At 39.8% G+C, this 20,323-nt stretch overlaps 1 protein-coding gene across 1 annotated transcript in view; it reads left to right on the forward strand.

Moving 5' to 3' along the window:
- Positions 1-20,323, forward strand: part of synpo (synaptopodin) — a 106,400-nt gene that overhangs the window by 47,301 nt on the left and 38,776 nt on the right. The gene's annotated exons all lie outside the window — the stretch shown is intronic.

Here is a 20,323-nt window from a genome sequence, read left to right on the forward strand (position 1 = left end):
AAACGGATACTCCTTGCATTTCAATATTATTGCTTGCACAGTGCTCCTTGGGATGTTTAAAGCTTGGGAATTCATTTTGTATCCAGCTTTAAACTTCTCCACAACAGTATCTCGGACCTGCCTGGTGTGTTCCTCGCTCTTCATGATGCTCTCTGCGCTTTAAACAGACCTCTGAGATTATCACAGTGCATTTATACATAGACAGGTGGATTCCATTTATCATCGTTAGTCATTTAGATCGACATTGAATCATTCAGAGATCCTCACTGAACTTCTGGACAGAGTTTGCTGCACCGAAAGTAAAGGGGCTGAATAATTTTGCGCACACACTTTTTTGTGTGTTTTTTTTTGTTAAAAAAGTTTAAAATATCCAATAAAGTGTGTTCCACTTCATGATTGTGTCCCACTTATTGTTGATGCTTCACAAGAAATTACAGTTTTATATCTTTACGTTTGAAGTCTGAACTGTGGCAAAAGGTCACAAAGTTGAATAGGCCAAATAGTTTTGCCAGCCACTGTATATTGCTTTTGTGCTGTGCCAATCAAATGATGAACAGGATAGATAGATGATAGATGGATAGATACTTTATTCATCCCTGTAGGGAAATTCACACTTCCAGCAGTCTACCCTGTTGTTTATTAACAGATTAACATGATGCCCTAGGGGTGCTTGTAGCGGAGTGGATGACGTCACAAGCAGTCCAAAAGTTCGACATCCCTGCGGCAGATGGAAATCTTTTCTTTGTGTCCAGGGATACACCACCTCGTGTTAGCAAGTCCGCCTCCTCTCCGATTCCCCAGGCTTTCGTGTCTCTGTATAGCGGCGCTGAAGCCAGATTGCTCCGGGTAACTCCGGGTGGCTACACGTTAGCGTCCGGAATGCTAAACGTGAGCCACGTTTCCGCAAAACACAGCAACTGCGCTCCCTGTGCGCTTCGATGTTTTCCACCAGCACTCGTTGGTCTTATTTGGTCGTGAGTTCGCATTTACCATGATTACGGATGGTACCGAAGACTTATAACGCCGCTAGCCGCTTAGCTAGCTCCGGCTCTTCTTCCACGATAGGCCCCTGCATCACGCCGGCACGAGAATTCTTCAGGGCAAGGAGTTGATTCCTTGAATAAACGCATTTTTGTGCGCTAAAACCCATGTCAGTAGGATAGAAGTAATCCATAGTGTAGTTGTCAAAAACGGGAAGAAAAAAACCGAAGATAGAAGCAGACAATAAAACAAAAAATTACAAAAAGTGAGAGATAACAGGGGAGCTGCTGGAAAGGCAGCCGCTCGATGTAGGTTCCTTTAATGCAAATCAGACTGTGCCTCGCCAGACACGAACCCCACCGCACTAAAACGAAGCTAACTGGCATTATTCCTTCCATGTTCATTTCCCTCTCTATCTGGCTTGCATTTTGTCATTTTCATTCCGAGCTGGGCCTCGATCCGCAGTGAGGCCCAGGCATTTCCACACAATCGACACGCAACACACAGAAGCACTAGCCATGTCATATGCAATCATCCATATGTTTGCGCACCGCTTTTGATGGATTACAGTCGGATCGGATCGGTTCACTTTAATGTTAATGTTCACATCTGATTTATACGTATCATGTGTTGGCCTGATGGAATACCGCATACACTTTTAATGCTAAATGAGCAGTATGTCTCTGAGTGACGTATCCAAACCTCTCTTGTGTCATCGTAATAAAAAATCCCGCGGGAGACATTAATACATCCAGTCCGTGTACTAGGTGCTGCTGGATTGTTCTCACATGGAAACAATGCGCTAAAAAGCAACATCCGGCCTTTGTTTGAATTGGATCCCGGCGGCATACCGACACTCATGAGCAGGCTTTTCGACCGGATCACTTCATGTTTTATGTATTGGATTTAAATGTGATGAGAAGCAGAGAAGGTCGGGATGAAAGAAAACAGCAATCGAGTTTCAAAAACACACTGGGATTGAGTCGGAATTTTAGAGAGCCTCCAAAAATGAAAAGAAAACGTTGGTAGTACACATTCTTCAAGATGGGTTTCGTCGTTTGAGGTGTCCGGAAAAAAGTTAAAGATTTTATCTAATAAGTATGTGTTACCGATGTCAAACTGAGTTCAAAGAGCACTTATTGCTTCTCATCTCATCAGCTGCACCGCTTATCCTCAGTAGGGTCGCGGGGGTGCTGGAGCCCATCCCAGCAATCATTGGGCAGTGGGTAGGGGACACCCTGAACTGGTTGCCAGCCTAGGGACAATTTGGACCAGCCAATCCACCTGAAATGCATGTGTTTGGAATGTGGGAGGAAACCGGAGTGCCCGGAGGAAACTCACGCAAGCACGGGGAGAACATACAAACTCCGCACAGGAAGTCTGGAGCTGGATTTGAACCCATGCAGGAGGTTCCCATGACATGAACTGTGCCGCACATGCGCTAACCACTGCTCCGCCGTGCTGCCCTCCCTTATTGCTTTATGTACTTTACTTTTAGCAAAGCTGCTCGGGCCGTAACACTTTGGGTAAGAGGAATCAGGTCTGGAGGGAGTCCTGGAGTGTGACATTATTCTCGTTCCTATGTTTTTTGGGTATTTATTTGTTAATCTAGCATGAAAGCATGGTGAAAGTAATAAGTACAGTCCAAATGTATGCAAGCATGTCTAAATATTTTAGTATAGAATAGAATAGAATATACCTTTATTGTCATTGTTACAAAATGGGTTGAACATATTGTGACAACGAAATTGGACGTGGCACTCCAGGTTCACATTTAACAGTGGGGATAAAAGAAAACAAAGAAGATAAAGGAACAAAGAAGATAAAGGTTATAATTTACACAATATTTACACAAGAAAGTGTGGGCATGTAGGATGTTACATACAGTTTTGGGATCGTATTAGTGCAATATGCGGTAGTGCAAAATTTTCAGTTTCATATCAATAAATTAAAACAATACTTTTTATCCCCCATTTTTTACGGTTGTGTAAACAGAACGTTTACCCCATAAAAGGCAGAACTTTTATTACGTAGACGTCTGCTCGTGAAATGCTATACAGTGAACCCTCGTTTACAGGAGAGGGGATTCATGTTAAAAAGACAAAACTATACGTGATAGGCAAAGTACGTGAAGCAGAAATATGTATGTTTTTTCCAACCATTCTACAAGTAACCATTATGTTATACACTAAAACCAAAGAACAGGATCAAGCATTTTTGTAACACAAAAAGTACTATAAAAATAACTAATGGACTGTCAAATAAGGTGTTATTCATATTCTGAATTGAAGGATTCAAAAAGCTTTAGCCAATCAGAATGAATGATTCAAATTAGTGAATTGGCGAGACAGTGAAAAGTGAACCGTGTTACAGCGAGGGTTCAATGTATTTTGAACAAGTTTTTAATATATGAAAACAATGCACAAGACTCACCTTTTTTACTGCTGTGTTGGATATTCTTACTGGTATCAGGAAAAATTGTATTAATTCAATCAATTCTATTAAAATGTTGTCATAGGACAATCAAGTCCAAATTCCGGCCTGCGGGCCAGTTAGGGCCCGTGATTCAATTTTTACTGGCCTCAAAATTAACCAGTAATGTTGACCGATGCAGAAAATAAAATTGTAAAATCAAAAAAATAAATCACCATTTCACAGGATGACCTTACCCTTGGCTTTCCGTGAGAATTTTAGCCCACCCAATTTCTGACAAGGCGACTGTGAATAAAAAAAGGAAAGTTGACTGTGAAGGCCGCTGCTTCCAGGACAAGTGGATATTGTAATATTTTTACAGAGACCTGAAACAACTGTGTGTGCCTAATTTGTGGCTGTTTTCAAATCAAGGGGCACAGACAGACAAAACATGCTGACGACAAAAAGCCAACTGGAAACAACGCTGTGAAAAGGTGAATCAACTGGAAGCTGTTTTAACGGCAGAGCTGGCTTTTTCATGAGACCCTGCAAGTCAAATGAAAAGGCTCCAAAAGTGAGCTACGATGTCGCAACGCGGATTGCCAAGCACCGCAAACCTCTAACGCAGGGTGAATTCATTAAAGACAGTTCAAAGAATTCCAGGCTAAATCGTCGGCCCTCACACATTTTCAGCTGACCAAATCTGTTCGTCCTTCAGAAAAATTGGACACCCCTATCATAGGATTTAGGATTTTATAGTATCAGGAAAAACAACTTAATTATGCGGTCAGTATTTCCCCGTAATTACAGAATACAGCCCCATGTGTTTTCAATTTTAGCCAGAACAATCTGAACTGATTGTGGTTTGAGTCTATTAGCATGGGTACGAGTAGTATACTGTAAACGCTGAAGTGCGCTAATGGGTCTGTGGGAGGGGAACACGTCTTGAAAATCATTTCAGTTTTAGGTGCCCTGCCCAGTCTGTGGAAGTATTTCAAACCACAAAACTAAAACCTGGACTGACTGACTTTGTAGGATATTTTAGGATAGGAAATTGGATTGAAATGAACTGTAATAGAAATATTGTGATGGCATTCATCCGACTGTCCATCCGTTCATGTGTCCATCCATCCCTCCATCCATCTAGTTATCTATCTGTCCATCTATCTATTTAAAAGTTAGCATGCTATCAAACTGTCTATCTAAAAGCTAGCAGGCTATAAATGTATTTACCTAAAAGCTAGCATGCTATGAATCTATCAATAAATCTGTCTATAGCTCTGTGCATATATCTACAAATCTATCTTAAAGCTATCTATCTATCTATCTATCTATCTATCTATCTATCTATCTATCTATCTATCTATCTATCTATCTATCTATCTATCTATCTATCTATCTATCTATCTATCTATCTATCTATCTATCTATCTATCTATCTATCTATCTATCTATCTATCTATCTATCTATCTATCTATCTATCTATCTATCTATCTATCTATCTATCTATCTATCTATCTGAGAGCTAGCAATCTATACATCTTACTATCTGAAAGCTAGCAAGCTATAAATTCTTCTATCTGGAAGCTAGAAAGCTATAAATTTGTATCCGTCCGTTCGGATATATGTATCTATCTAAGACCTAGCAAGCTATAAATCTTTCCATTTGAAAGCTAGCAAGCTATTAATCCATCTATCCACCTATCTGAGAGCTAGCAAGCTATATACCTTTTTATTTAAAAGCTAGCAAGCTATAAATTCATTCCTCTATCTATCCATCTATGTATCCAAGAGTTAGCGCGCTATTAATCTATCTATCTGACAGTTAGAAAGCTGTGAATCTACATATCTGACAGCTAGCAAGCTATACATCTATCCATCATTCTCTCCATCCATCCATCTATCCATCTGTCCAGAGCTAAAAAGCTACAAATATATCTATCTGAGAGCTAGCAAGATTTAAATCCATCCATCTAGCTAGCTAGCTATGGTTTTTGCTAGCTTAGACAAAAGTCTTCTTGCTTGGTTATCTGCACTGCATTGTAAGTCTTATATTTCCATTTTCTCTTTTTTTCAATCTTAAAGGTTCTTTAAATTAAAAACACTGTAAAGTTTGAATACATCACCAATAAATTGTCCTAGTGTTGTTGAGCACAGTACTCAGCTGACTGTAGCATGAGCTTTTGTTTAATACACAGTAAACTTTCCCTCCAGTGTCTCCCACATAGACCCATGACCCAAAACCACAAAAAAACATTTTTACAATTTTCAGACGAATCCGAGGCCGTTTATGAGAAATACAGATGTCTTCTCCAGAAAATAAACACAGGAAACAGTGAAACACGAGCGTGCCTGAACAAAATTAGCCTTCAACATGCATATCGAGTACCCAGAGGGCCGGCTTGTCAGACCGATTGGAATCTCAAACCGTCAATAATCATCGCCGAGCACCCCGGTAACCAAAACATCGAAAAATATGCACGAATGTATCCGTTTCTCTCTGTGAAGCTTCGCCTTTGAACACTGTATCCCGTTACAGCCGCAGGGACGTTATCTGGGCCCGCGTATGATTCCAATCAATGAAACGACCATAGTTATAGCTCTAGCACTATCCATCTATCTACATTTATAGCTCTCGCACTATATATCTATCTATGTCTATATATCTACAGACACTGCCCTCCTTACGAACGAGATAGTTTCTCTACGATCATTCATCAGTTGAATTGGTTCGTTAGGTGCTTCAGTGCTATATTTTGTATGGAATGTGTGTTTAAGGTTTATTTAAGTATGTTTCAGGCTTGTATAAGTAACCTGTATTGTTTTGTACTAAAAAAATAACCCTTTCATAAAATAATATGCCCTATAAAGAGAAATAAAGTTAAGAGTAATTTACTTTTGGAAGTTTAGCTTCAAGAAGTTAAGAGGTGTTAGAGAGTGGCCAAAAAAAAGTAATACAACCATTTTCTCAACCGTATCAAGCTTTCTTATTCCACTTTTATTTAAAAAAAATCTCGAGAAAAAGGTTCGCATATACCGTTTTATGAAAGTCGAATGGTCGTAAGTAGGGAAGTATATGTATAGTTATAGCTCTAGCACTATTTGTCTATCTATAGTTACATCTATCTATCTATCTATCTATCTATCTATCTATCTATCTATCTATCAGCTCTAGCACTATCTATTTATCTCTCTATATATAGTTATAGCTCTAGCTCCATCTGTTGAAATGAAATGATCTGCATTTATATAGCGCTTTTCAAGTCAAGACTTCCCAAAGCGCTTTACAATCTGCTTCACATTTCCCAATAGCGGCCATGCAGCCATGTAAGGCACTAACCTGCTTATTGGGGGTATTATGGGTTCAGTGTCTTACCCAAGGACACTTCGACAGGAGCCGGGATTCGAACTGCGATCTCTTGATGCCAAGACGAGCGCTCTACCTCCTGAGCCACTGCCGCCCCAAATCTGTCTGTCTGTCTGTCTGTCTGTCTGTCTGTCTGTCCGTCTGTCCATTGTTACAGCTCTAGTACTGTCGATATATCTATTGTTATAGCTCTAGCTCTATCGATCTATCTATAGTTGTAGCTCTAGCACTGTCTGTCTGTCTGTCTGTCTGTCTGTCTGCCTGCCTGTAGTTCTAGCTTTGGACCGACTGGGATCTCAAACCATCAACAATCATCGCCAGGTACCCCAGTCACCAAAACATGGAAAAACACGCACGATTGTATCCGTTTCTCTCCGTTTCTCTCCGTGAAGCTTCGCCTTTGAACACTGTATCCCGTTACATCCGCGGGGACGTAACCTGGGTCGACGGAGCGGGGCCCGCGTATGATTCCAATCAATGAAACGACATCTAATAACTTCTGTCGGAACCATGTTGAGGGATCAAACTAGAGAGGCAATGCGAAACAGATCGCTTAAGAAATTCCACCGCCGGGCTTTTTGTCACAAGAAGCCCAAGGAAGGTCTGCAAACGATTCCCCTGAGCTCCCACACACCGAGTCACGCCATTGCACAAGAAAAGTAAGACGCAAAGGGGGGAAGGAGGGAAGAGAAAGCAGACTTTTCCACAAATAGTTTCTCTTGGATCACAGGGTCTGACACAGGGGTCGGGAACCTATGGCTTGCGAGCCATATATGGCTATTTTCATGAGTCAATATGGCTCTGGGTTAAAAGGCTACTTATCCAGAATCTACCGCATCATTCCAATTCTAGTAAGCTCAGTGTCGGGTTTGGTGCGTGCTTGGCCGAAGCTACTTTAATTATGAACGCCGTTCGGTCCAATAAATAAAGGGCACAGTTTTACCTGCAGTTTACGGTCAATCTGTCACACCAACAAACCCCGTTTACGCTTTTCTTCGCTACAGAATCCTTTATATTGAAGCTCGTTAAATAATGTATGTCCACTGTGGAGACAATTCATGATAAAAACCCACACAACAAACTGTAATTACCCACAAACGCTACAGAACAGAACTATTTGATTAGGGGAGCTGTAGAGGTGGGCGGAGCTTTGCAAGACAGCACGCTTCCTTTCTCTCACACGTGCCCACTACGCTGAAGGGAAGTTGTTTGTTTTGTGTTTTAATTGTGATTATTTTTTGGGACAACTTGGTCTTTAAAATTATTTTCAAAGTCATTAAAAAAGTCTTAAATTTAACTTGTCTTAAGCTGTAGGAACCATGTCTTGGATGCTAACCCAATTTGAAAGTTATTATGCTACTGAACAGAATTGTCCCTCCAAACATGAATTAATTCCAAAGCCTCACTTTACCTCCATTGAATGCTTTCTGTTTTCATCCGCCATGATGTGTTGATTTCTACGCTACACGGAAAAACATGGGAACCGAAGTAGCTGCAAGAGAATAGTAAGATGTATGAATCGATGGTTCGCAAGTGGAGGAAGCTGAAAAACTAACCTTATTTGAGCATTCATTAGGATTAGGGTTTACGGTTAGAGGTTAGGGTTAGAGGTTAGGGTTAGGGTTTAGGGTTAGAGGTTAGAGTTAGGGGTTAGGTTTAGGGTTAAGTTTAGGGGTTAGGTTTTCTCCCTCTGTATATTTAAATCCGCACACTTGTATGCTTGCATGTGTTGCTGTCAAGTGGCCGCACGATTGTGCGGTGCGCCCTGTGTAGTGTTAAGTCAAGTCAAGTCAAGTCACATTTATTTATATAGCCCTTAATCACAAAAATGTCTCAAAGGACTGCACAGGATTACAAAGACACAATGACCTGATCTTAAACCAACATGCGGGCAAGGAACAACTCAAAACCTCAGCGTGAGGAAAAAGAGAAGCCTTGCGAAAGGACCTCACAAGTGGTAATCCCCCTTCCAGGATGACCAGGGTGAATCACAATTAGCATTACTATACACAAGCATAGTAAATACTAGGTAACAATGTTGAAAATGTGTCCAGAAAGTGTATGACAGCAGCGATGCCCCCAGACTGTAAACTAGTCTAAAAAGTCTATGACGGCCATGACACAGTTTTCCATCTCTGCCAGCTGGTCCATGCGGGCGTTCACATGCTTCAGGTCAAATGCTGGTCCGCTGACTCATCTCCAAATCGTCCTTCTCCTTCATATCACCACCAGGCAGGCAGTCGGAAAAAGACAGGACAATACAGAATATGAAATGGGCATCAATCATAAGCTTTGGAATAGAAGTGTGTGTTAAATACAAAAATAAAACAAGCTATCGAGACTGTGCCTTTTAACACCTATGGGCGTGAAAATACGTATCGTAGGCCACAGTGTTAAAAACGTAGCGGCCCGTAGTCTGGAATTTACGGTAATGGTATCATTTGGGATTGAACGGGTGTTGATGGCGATTTTTATGTCGGAGCTTGTTTTCGCCTTCCACTCTCGCCGAGCTGATTGATGGTCTCAGCAAGACGTTGATCCGATCCGTCAGCTCAAGGCTTCTTGAGTAACATCCCTGCCACTTCTTCTCCCTCAAGACCTCTTCCCTCCTGCTTTCTGTCATCCTCTCTGTATTTATCTAACCTTATCGTTTTCATCTCCTCGCCCCGCGCAGCCATCCGTCATGGCGGACGGCTTTTCCCTCCACTTTATCCTTTTCTTCCCCTTGCCGTCCCGTTGGAGGGCAGCTCGAGTAGCTAGCGGTTAGCTTGTCCGCCTCACAGTTTGGGTGTCTGTTATTTAAAAGGTCGTTCCGTCGGATGCGCAGCGTGATGATATTAGATTGTGAATTACGTCGAAGCATGGGTGTCAAGCATGTTCCCCGCGGGCCTGGTCAGGCCTGAAGAGGGATTTAACCCCTGACCCACAAGACAATGCTCTCAATTCCTCTCTCTCTCCTTGTCCCTTTGTCTCTCTCTATTTTTGCCTCTATTTCTATTCCTCTCTCTCTCTCTTTCTCTTTCATTTTATATCTCTCTCTCTCACACATTTTCTATCTCTCTCTCTATTTCTATTTTTTGCTCACTCAATTTCTATTTCTGTCTCCATCTCTTTCATTCTCTTTCTCTATTTCTCTCTCGATTCCCATCCCTCTCTATTTCTATCTTTATCTCTCTATTTCTATTCCTCTTACTCTCTCTCATTTTCTCTCTCATTCTCTCTTTCTCCCTCTATCTATCTATCTATCTATCTATCTATCTATCGACCTACCTACCTACCTACCTACCTACCTACCTACCTACCTACCTATCTATCTATCTATCTATCTATCTATCTATCTATCTATCTATCTATCTATCTATCTATCTATCTATCTATCTATCTATCTATCTATCTATCTATCTATATCTTTCTATCTATCTATTTCTATTTCTTGCTCTCTCAATTTTGATTTATTTTGCTCATTGTCTCTCTATTTCTCTCTATATTCTTATCTCTCTATTTCCATCTCTCTCTCTCTCATTTTCCCCCTCCCTCTCTCTTTCTCTCTCTATTTCTATTTCTCGCTCTCTCAATTTCTATTTCTCTCTCTCATTCTCTCTCAATTTCTCTCTTTCTCTCTCGATTCCTATCTCTCTCTATTTCTATCTTTATCTCTCCATTTCTGTCTCCCTCTCTATTTTATCTCTATCTCTCCATTTTTCTCTCTATTTCTTTCCCACTCTCCATTTCTCTCTTTCTCTTTTTTTTTCTAGCCTCTCTACATTTCTCTGTCCCTACCTCTATTTCTCTCTCTCTTCTTTTCTTTCCCTCCATTTCTCTCACTCTCTCTCTTGGTTTTAGTTGTCAGAGCTGGTGTAAGAGGCTAACTATAGAAGCTAGCGGGAGAAACTACTAAAAAGTATACGATTGCAAAGGCATCAAAGAAGCTGCAGATGTATTTTCCATATAATTTAAATTTAAATCGTTAGCGTTTTATCCAAATAAATGAAGTGTTTTTACACCACCGGGGGTCGTTTCATAATACACACAAGGGCATTAAATACGGTTTTAATTAATGAGCTGCCAATCACAGTGTGGAAAATTGTGTCATCCGTCTGTGACACGTATTGGCTGTAGGCAAGCAAATGAGTACGAGAAATAAATTGACGTTGTGTCACTCTGACCCGAAACCATAAAGCAAAAGCAAACACCAAGAAATTATGTTGTAAATTAAACGCAGGAAAGGGTTATTTTCTCCTCGCTTGCATGTTAGTATGCTGGACAAGGTTGTGAATAGAAAAAACAACATTTAGCTATTGTACAGCGAGCAGGGATGTCAAACTCAATTGCACGAGGGGCCAAAATTCAAAACACACTTAAGGTCGCGGGCCAACCAGGAAAAACATTTATTGAACACACTTAAACTGAATGTTTTTAAAACATAAATATGAATAAAAACAGACAAGAATATTAAATTTAAACCTTAAATCGCTTATATAGTATTTATTATTTTGCTGTAAATAAAAATATCTTGTTAAATTATACAACTTAGGACTTAACTTAAACAACTTAACATTAAAATAACATTCAAATTCCTTTGTTCCTATGTCAACGTATATATTAAAAAAAAACTTAAATATCCCAAAAGATTTTGCTCTCCTTAATATATCTCCTGTCAAAAGTCGAAATATGAAAATGCTACACAAATTATTTAGTAAAAACGTCACAACATTCTGAGAACAGGGAGCCTGATGTGCTTACCTTTGGCGCAGACGGAGTAGGGCGAGAGATGGGAGGGAGTGCTTGCACTTTTTGCACAACTCCACCCATCCATCCCACTCACCCAATCAAAATAACTTTCTTTCTCTTCCGGTGTTTTGGCGTATTTACAATTTGTTCCATGGATTCATCAAAAAGTATCTGAACACTGAACACAGATTATATAATGAGCTTTTATATAAAGAATTCTTTAGCGTTGTACAGCCAAAACGAGTTTATTTTGTGTGACACCTTGACTGTAAATCGTAATGACAACGTTCCCTATATATTCTGAAAAGTACTTCTTTGCAATTCAGCTTTGGTTTGGCTTTGCGTGTATCTGAACAGGATCAATGGCTCAAGTTTTGAACGAGATGGAGAAAGTTTGCTTGCAATTAAATTTGTCTCTGAGTCATAGGTACTCGTAGAAAGAGCCATATATGGCTCGCCAGCCATAGGTTCCCGAACCCTGGTATATAGTATAGTATGCGTCATATATGAAGGAATAGGTCCAGTGACTAAATCGTCAGAATATGATGTCCAGGGATGAGACGGCGTTGTTCATATTGACGGGCCATTAATAACAATAATGTCAAATGGTTTTGCGGGCCGGATATGATTACACAGCGGGCCGGATGTGGCCCGCGAGCCGGGAGTTTGACACATGTGTCCTTAGGCATGGTACGACAGACCAACCTCTACTCCTGAAAAACAGAGTCGCTGGATGCTTTCAAGCAATAACCATAAAAAAAGACATAGGTGTGACGAGACGCCGTGCCAAAACCATTTTCCTCGCGTCTTTTTTTACGAGGTGGCGCAGAGGGCGAGTGTTTTATCCATAGGTTCAATCCGAGCATGGAGAAACTCATCTAATATCCTGCCGTTTCTTTTGAAATCTGCCGCTAAACCTTGCGCGACCTTCTATTTCATGAAAGGTTGAAATATCGTAGGAAGAAATATACTTTCAAAGTTGACTTATCCAGCAGCCTGAGGGTCATTAAGACGTTTCTGCTCTCGCCTTTAAGAAACGTTTCCACTGTGCGCTTTGAAATCCCTTTGTAAACTTCTGCATTTGCCATCTGACTATTTATCCTCCTACTTTTTCTACTAAAATATCAATATATATATGAATGAGAACTTTTTTTCGGACATTATAAAATAAAAACAGGACAAAAACAATGACGCAGCAACAAAAATAATGTTAAGATAACATGTTCGAAAAGGGGTAGTCAGAAGCAGATGCTTATTTTCCCTACCCCTTTATCTTCCCTAATAAATACATTTTACAAATCCTCCTTTCCTCTTGTATCTAAGATAACAAAATCTCATGGATATACATATTACATAGGTCGGATATCAATAATTTTAATAATAACAATAGTCACATATGTAATATACCAATCATCATAGTATCCATCTATTCACGTTATAATGCTACTAGTCACTAAATATCATTGTGACACCAATGATAATAACAACAATAGCAATAATAACAGTTATGATATAATAATAGTAACAATAACAACAAGATTAACTGGAGGTAGAGCGCTCGTCTTGGGATCAAGGGATCCCAGTTCGAATCCCGGCTCGTCCGTGTAACATATTGAAGTGTCCTTGGGTAAGACACTGAACCCCTAATACCCCCAATAAGCCGGTTAGCGCCGTACATGGCTGCAAGGCCGCTATTGGGAAATGTGGAGCACATTGTAAAGCGCTTTGGGAAGTCATTGACTTGAAAAGCGCTGTAAAAATGCAGATCATTTTTTCACTATAGTTGTAAACACAGTATTTCCAATCTCTAGTATCACTCATACCTTATTTTCTTGATCTCTGTATTCTGCCAATATTGTTTTTTGGATCTGGATTTGAACAGGTGAATATTTGGACATTGTTTAATCTCGTCTTGTTAATTGTTCCAAAGTTTGACTCCGCACACAGACACACACATACTTTTCCTGGTGGTTCTCACCGATGAGATATAGAATTTACTACAGCCCCTTGAGTTGTAACTTCCCTCTTTCCGAGTGAATAATTTTTGGATGTTTTCTGGCACTGTGTTTTTGTTGACCTTAAATATCAGTTGTGAAGTAAAAAAAATTACTAAATCATCCAATTTTAATAAAGGGGACTGCAGGAATAAAATATTTGTATGATCGCGATATCCTACCCTGTGAATGGTTCTAATTGCACGTTTGAGGTTAAAAAGGGGCTGTAGGGAACTTTTGTAATACTTGCCCCAGACTTCTGCACAATATGTTAAGTATGGCAGAACTAGAGAACAATCTAATAAATACAATCCATCATAGTTTTAAAATTGATTGAAATGCTTATATATATATATATATATATATATATATGCATAAGTCCCTTTTTTTGTCCCTGTAAACGTTGGCCTCAAGAAACCTTCTTTTTGTTAGCAGGGTAAACCACAGCCAGGAGCAACACACTTTAAAATCGGGCTTATCCGCCAGCTTGGGGGGTAATTAAAACATTTTGCTGAACCCCCTTGGACCTTCCCAACAAAACTTTCTTCCACCTAAAACTTCATTTCCGCTGTAAGCCTCCAGATTTACGGAGCATCTATCTCCTACAGTGACCTTTAACTCTCTTGTGAAGCACCTAGTTTCTTGTATTGAATGTCAGTTGGTGTTCAATGAATAAACAACAAGGATAGTTTAATTTTAGGACTGTGCAAATCAGAAATGATAACCCTTCCTTGGAACCCTAATTTTGAAACCTAACCCTACTTTAAAGTGACAATCCTTAGATAACCTTACCCAACATTGCAATTCGTTTTCGAAACTCTCCTTCAATATTGAAAAACGTACCCCATTTTGAAACGAAACCATACATAATTTCTGACCGTACAGTCTGGCGTGAAATGATAGGAAGCCAGAGGCCGATGAGATCGATACCAATTGCCGCCATCATTTGGATGCTATGGAAAACTCCATTTACCTTCCAGTTCTGCCCTACAGAAACCATCCATGTTTTCAATATCAAACATTTTTCAAAAAGTGCCAAGGAGCGCCAAAGACTTGCATATGGCCGCAGATTGAGTTTAGCAGGTCGACAACTCCAGTTTTTTTGGCGATAGAAAGCATCTTCCTCTCTTTAGCCAATCAGAATGCAGAACAAAAATGCACGATGACAATACGCGAAGTATCTTGAACCGTGCTACAGCAAGGGCTTACTCTATTGTAATTGAGTTCAATTGGAGGTTTCTTTTTTTCATTATAACCATTTACAGCATGCACGACTCTACACTGCACCCAAGAGGCTAAAACGCACAAGAATAGAATAGTTCTATAAAAACATTGATAATAAGGTAGTAAATATCGTTTGCAACAAGATTAGACCCTGTACTCCAGGATAAACACTTAATAAAACCAGAACAGGATCAGGACCCAAACGTCTGACGTTACTCACACAAGCCTTTTATTTTACGGGAAATGGGGAGTCATGCACGTTAGGCAGCAGTCTGGCGTGAAATGATAGGAAGCCAGAGGCCGACGAGCTCGATACCAATTGCCCGAGTTGATATCGTACAGATGGGGTCGATACCGGACAGGACGGGACAGACAGGGTGGATAATGAAACAGGATATCGAAAATAAACAGGACAAACTAGAAGGGAACGAGAATTGGAGAAAATGATAAGCCAGACAAAAATATGCTCTATAGAGATAAATAAAGTTAAGTGTAACTTACTTTTGGAAGATAAGCTTCAAAAGGTCCTTCTCCATGAGAGCGGCCGACAGAAAGCGATCTAACCAATTTCTCAACCGCATCAAGCTTTCTTATTCCACTTTTATTTCAAAAGAAACGGCTCCCCTTTTCTTCACGCTTTACACCAACGAAATTGAATGGATGCATGAGATATTAATCAATGCAAATGTCAAAGTTCCTAGCGCGCTGAAGATAGTATAGACATAATATAGACAGTATAGTATGTTTACACACAAACTAGGAAGTAGAAACCGGATTTCCTCTTCGGGGTGGATGCTAGGTGACCTCTCACAGCGCCACATGCCGGTAGCGGCGGAGAAAAGCACTACAGTAATGTCCTGTACTTGGAAAAAGGTGCACACAATACAAAATCTTACCCACAGCAATGTCCGGATATTTTTCGATATCCCGAAAAAAATGTTTGTAGCTATCGTTTTATGTAAGTAGAATGGTCGTGAGTAGGGAGCGTCTGTATATATATTTGTATATTATAACTCTCTATGCATGTTGTATACAAAATCCTAAAGCCTTCTATTGTTTTAATACCACAGGGTAGTAACAAGTATAATCTCCTTAAGTGTTTCTAATGTTTCTATTTCAATGAATCTCAATTCGTTTCAATAAAGATTAATTGACATCTAGGTTTTAATTCAGTGGATTGAGGTTAAAACAGACCGCCGTGCAAAACATCTGTCGGTTATTTCTCAGATTACCGGGAAAAAACCTGCACGCCGCGTGTGTCTTTCACGACGATAGGTCTGTTTGGAATTATCCCTACTGTTTTCGGGTTAAGGTTGACATAAATAAACTAATCCCACTCCGGATTTCACGCACCAGTTACGGAATACATTTCAGTCATATGGCGCCTCTACTACGGAATCAAGACAAACATTCATTGTCATTGTTCTTAATGTACTCACTAAGGCATTTAGCACATTAGATGCTGAAGAGGGGAAAAGATGAGCATCTTCTTACCTTACTGGCAGAAGCATTTGCTCATTTAAGTATTTATTTTCCTTTTTATAGAAATACAATTGTCTTTATTGTGATTGATAACAATGCATTGTGCATTGTTAATAACATGATTAGACATGGCACTCCAGGATAAACATAAGACTTAAAAGAGAAAAATGGGATAAAAAAGTAAACATATTTTCAAGGTAGTGCTTGAAGACTGAACCTAAATCATAAGTACATCACAACAGTAGAGCAATAAAAATACTGTAGTGCATTATAACAAGAGTGCAATGAAAAATAGTGCAATAACATTTGGCAGTGAACATTAAATGTTTTAATGTATGTGATATTGTCGATACATATACAGAATTATAAAATACTTTATCTTGTTTCTTGATTAAATAACTCAAAAACTCCTTAAAATAAGCTAAGTTGCCTTGTCTACCAAGCAGAAACATACTAAAAATGAGAATAACAAGCGTCCCTTTGCCAGATTCAACAAGGAAAATCAATTGCTCAAGAAAAACATACCGTATTTTTCGCACTATAAGGCGCACCGGGTTATAGGGCGCACCCCCAAAAAATGGTTTTTGGTCCTATATTTTCCATACATAAGGCGCACTGGATTATAAGGCGCAACAATGGGAACGTCGACAAAACAGTCAGATAGTTCAGTCAAACTTATTACCCCCTTAACATTCCCAAAGCTTGTGAAGAAGCAAATACGTGTCGTAGACACGTGCGGATGCGGTGTCCGTACGATGTCACCAAACAAACATTTCTTAGTTTCCATTTTAATTTTTGCTGGCAACTGTGTGGACAGCAAAGTAAGAATTTTATTGTGCAGGGAAACGGGGTTCTTTACTGTGCATATGACAATAAACACTTTGAATTGAATTTAGTTTAAAAATAGACTCATCACAGAAACATCAAAATCGTTCTAAAAGAATATACCGGGAAAATATAAATCCGCATAGCTCACCTAAGTTCTCTTGCAGCCTTCACGTTCATTAATGATACGTAACCATGGTCTTCTTACAACCGTGAGTGTAGTAAATCCAGGAGAGTAAAATATTTACAAATACAGAATATTAAAAAATGTTTTCTCTATGCCGTAGTGCAACCCAACCAACGTGTGATTCACATTCATCTTTTTCGGCCAATTGCAGGCTTTGTTTCGCCCCTTTAGCCTATGCAAGCCTGTAAATGATAAAAAGGATCCGCCCCCTTTATCTCCGAATAACTTTAGCCAATAGTGACTGATTCAAATGATGATTGACACATTGGTTAGGAAATGAAACGCCGGTATATAAATCCCAGCATACACCGCGGACGACTTCGCCTTCGGGGAAAACCTAGTCGGCGGCTGCTTGCTTTAGTTGCAAGACTTTGCGACTTAATATTGATCCATATATAAGGCGCACTGTATTATAAGGCTCATGGTCAGCTTTTGAAAAAAATAAAGGCTTTTAGGAGCGCCTTATAGTGCCGAAATTACGGTAATCAAATAAGAAAAACATACAGAATTCAAAATAAAAACATTTCTGCCAATAGAATAATATTTTTGGAAGTTTTGATGTGAAATTCATGCCCAGATCTTGAATGTATCACACGGAAACATGCTTTTGGTTATTCTCTTTACACAATTTAGGATTCAATTACTGTATTTATTTGAGTTAAACGCATTATTGCTTTTTTTTTACCTTTGGGTGCAGGTTATACTCGAGGTTTTATGGTAATATATTACCATTGTTAGGGTCTGACACACCTCATACCATCAGAGGACCCCAACCGGGTTTCGAACTGGGCACATGTGTGTGATAATTGGACACAATTAGCCTGCACCTTTTTAAAAGGCTTGTTTTGTGTTTGTTTCTGCTGTTTCTTTTTAACTTTCCATTTCCATTTCTAGTTGTGGTACTTGTTTTTTGTTTAAACTTTGTCAGGTTTGGTTTTTGTTTCTGGTTTTCTTGCTTGGACATTTTGTTAGTTGCTTTGTGCTCACTTCTTTGTTTGCAACTTTGGCGCTGGTATTGTTATCAAATAAAACCTTCTTTTTGAGCACCCCTGCCCGCAATTCCTGCCTTCCCCGTAGGGGTCCATAATCCTCCAAATTTAACAACAGTATTTGTGCAAAGATTGATCAGTCGATAAATATTGCTGACCACAATCACTAAAAATTTGGATGCAACAGGAATTCAACATGGGTTGCGACTGTGAAAGAGCAGTTCAGACGCTGCCCTACTTACGAACGATCCGGACAATCGTTCGTAAGTTGAATTTGTTTGTAAGTTGCTTCAGTGCTATATTTTGTATGTTGAATGTTTATATAAGTAGGTTTAAGGCTTGTATACGTAACCTGTATTGTTTTGTACTAAGAAAAAACATCTGATAAAATAATATGCTCTATAAAGATAAATAAAGTGGGGTTTAACTTACTTTTGGGAGATGCTCTTCAAGAGGTCATCCTTGTGGTAAAAAGTGCCCAAAAAAAAGCGTTCCGACCATTTTTTCAACCGCATCAAGCTTTCTTATTCACTTTCATTTCAAAAGAAACTATTCTTTACACTTCACACCAACCATATTGAATTGATGCACAAGATATTAAACAATAAAAATGTCAACGTTCTTAGCGCTCTAGTGATACAGTACATGTTATGTTTACGCGAACTAGGAAATAGAAGTCGGATTTATTCTTCGGGGTGGGTGCTGGGTGACCTCTCTCAGCGCCACCACAAACCGGTAGCGGTGGAAAGAAGCATTACAGTAGTGTCCTCTACTCGGAAAAAGGTGCACACAATGCAAAATCTAACTTACAGCAATGTCCGTATATTTCTCGACATCCCGATTTTCTTTTCATATCGACCGTTTTGCGTAAGTCAAATGGTCGTAAGTAGGGGAGCGTCTGTATACTTACCATTAAACCGCCAGTGATAGACGGCATACGGAAAAACATTTGATTTTCTCATTATCACACTCATTTTAGTCACAGTACCAGGGACAAATGTTGGAGAATGGAGGAAACAAAGTCGTCCTAAAAGGAGGGAAACAAGTCTTTGTATGTAATGATGAATCCAACTTCCATCCATCCATTATCTGCACTGCTTATCCTCAGTTGGGTCGCGGGGGTGCTGGAGCCCATCCCAGCTATCTTCGGGCTGTGGGCAGAGGACACCCTGAACTGGTTGCCAGCCAGTCGCAGGGCACACAGAGATGGACAACTCACTCGCAGGGACAATTTGGACTGGCCAGTTTAACCTGACATGCATGTTGTTGGAATGTGGGAGGAAACCGGAGTGCCCGGAAACCCACGCAAGCACGGGGAGAACATGCAAACTCCACACAGGAGGTTTAATCTCATGACCTAAGAACTGTGCCGCACACGCGCTAACCACTGCGCCGCCGTGCTGCCCGAATCCAACTTTTCTTTGTAAATGTTAATATTGTGTTTGATAAATGATTGTATCAATGGCTGCACATATTCAGCAACGTTTGTCACTTACAGGTAGACAAAATTTTGTACTGATGTTCGTGTTACATGTCGAAGTGTCCTTGGGTAAGACACTGAACCCCTAATACCCCCAATAAGCAGGTTAGCGACTTACATGGCTGCAAGGCCGCTATTGGGATATGTGGAGCACATTGCAAAGCGCTTTGGGAAGTCATTGACTTGAAAAGCGCTATATAAATGCAGATCATTTCATTTCATTTCATGTTTTATTTAAAAAAAGTGTCATGCTCAAGTATTTCATAGATGAATAAATACGGCATATTTTAAACAACAAAAATGTATGGAGGTAAGATTCTAATGATTTCGCAGTCCAAGATATCCTGAATCCATCTCACAGAAGCAAGCCTATGCTTATCCTGTACATAAGGATTAAATTACATAACTTTCCCGTTCCCCGATGTCTTGTTCAAATGAATCCTGCCATTTCAGTTCTTTTCGGAGCAGTTTGCATTTGGCGGGAAACTGGGTCAAGAATGAAAAACGGAAGGAGGCAGGGTCCACGATGTGCTCGGCATCCTAGCGTTGAATATGAAAGTATTATAGCATAATGTGTTGAGTATGCAAGCTTGAAGGAAACCATATGAGAAAGATTCTAGACAAAGAGGCCTCTGTGTTCCAGCTGACCC

Source organism: Urocampus carinirostris, chromosome 9 (genome assembly GCF_059441175.1).
Source record: "Urocampus carinirostris isolate Australia breed hairy pipefish chromosome 9, RoL_Ucar_1.0, whole genome shotgun sequence".
NCBI classification, from domain to species: domain Eukaryota; kingdom Metazoa; phylum Chordata; class Actinopteri; order Syngnathiformes; family Syngnathidae; genus Urocampus; species Urocampus carinirostris.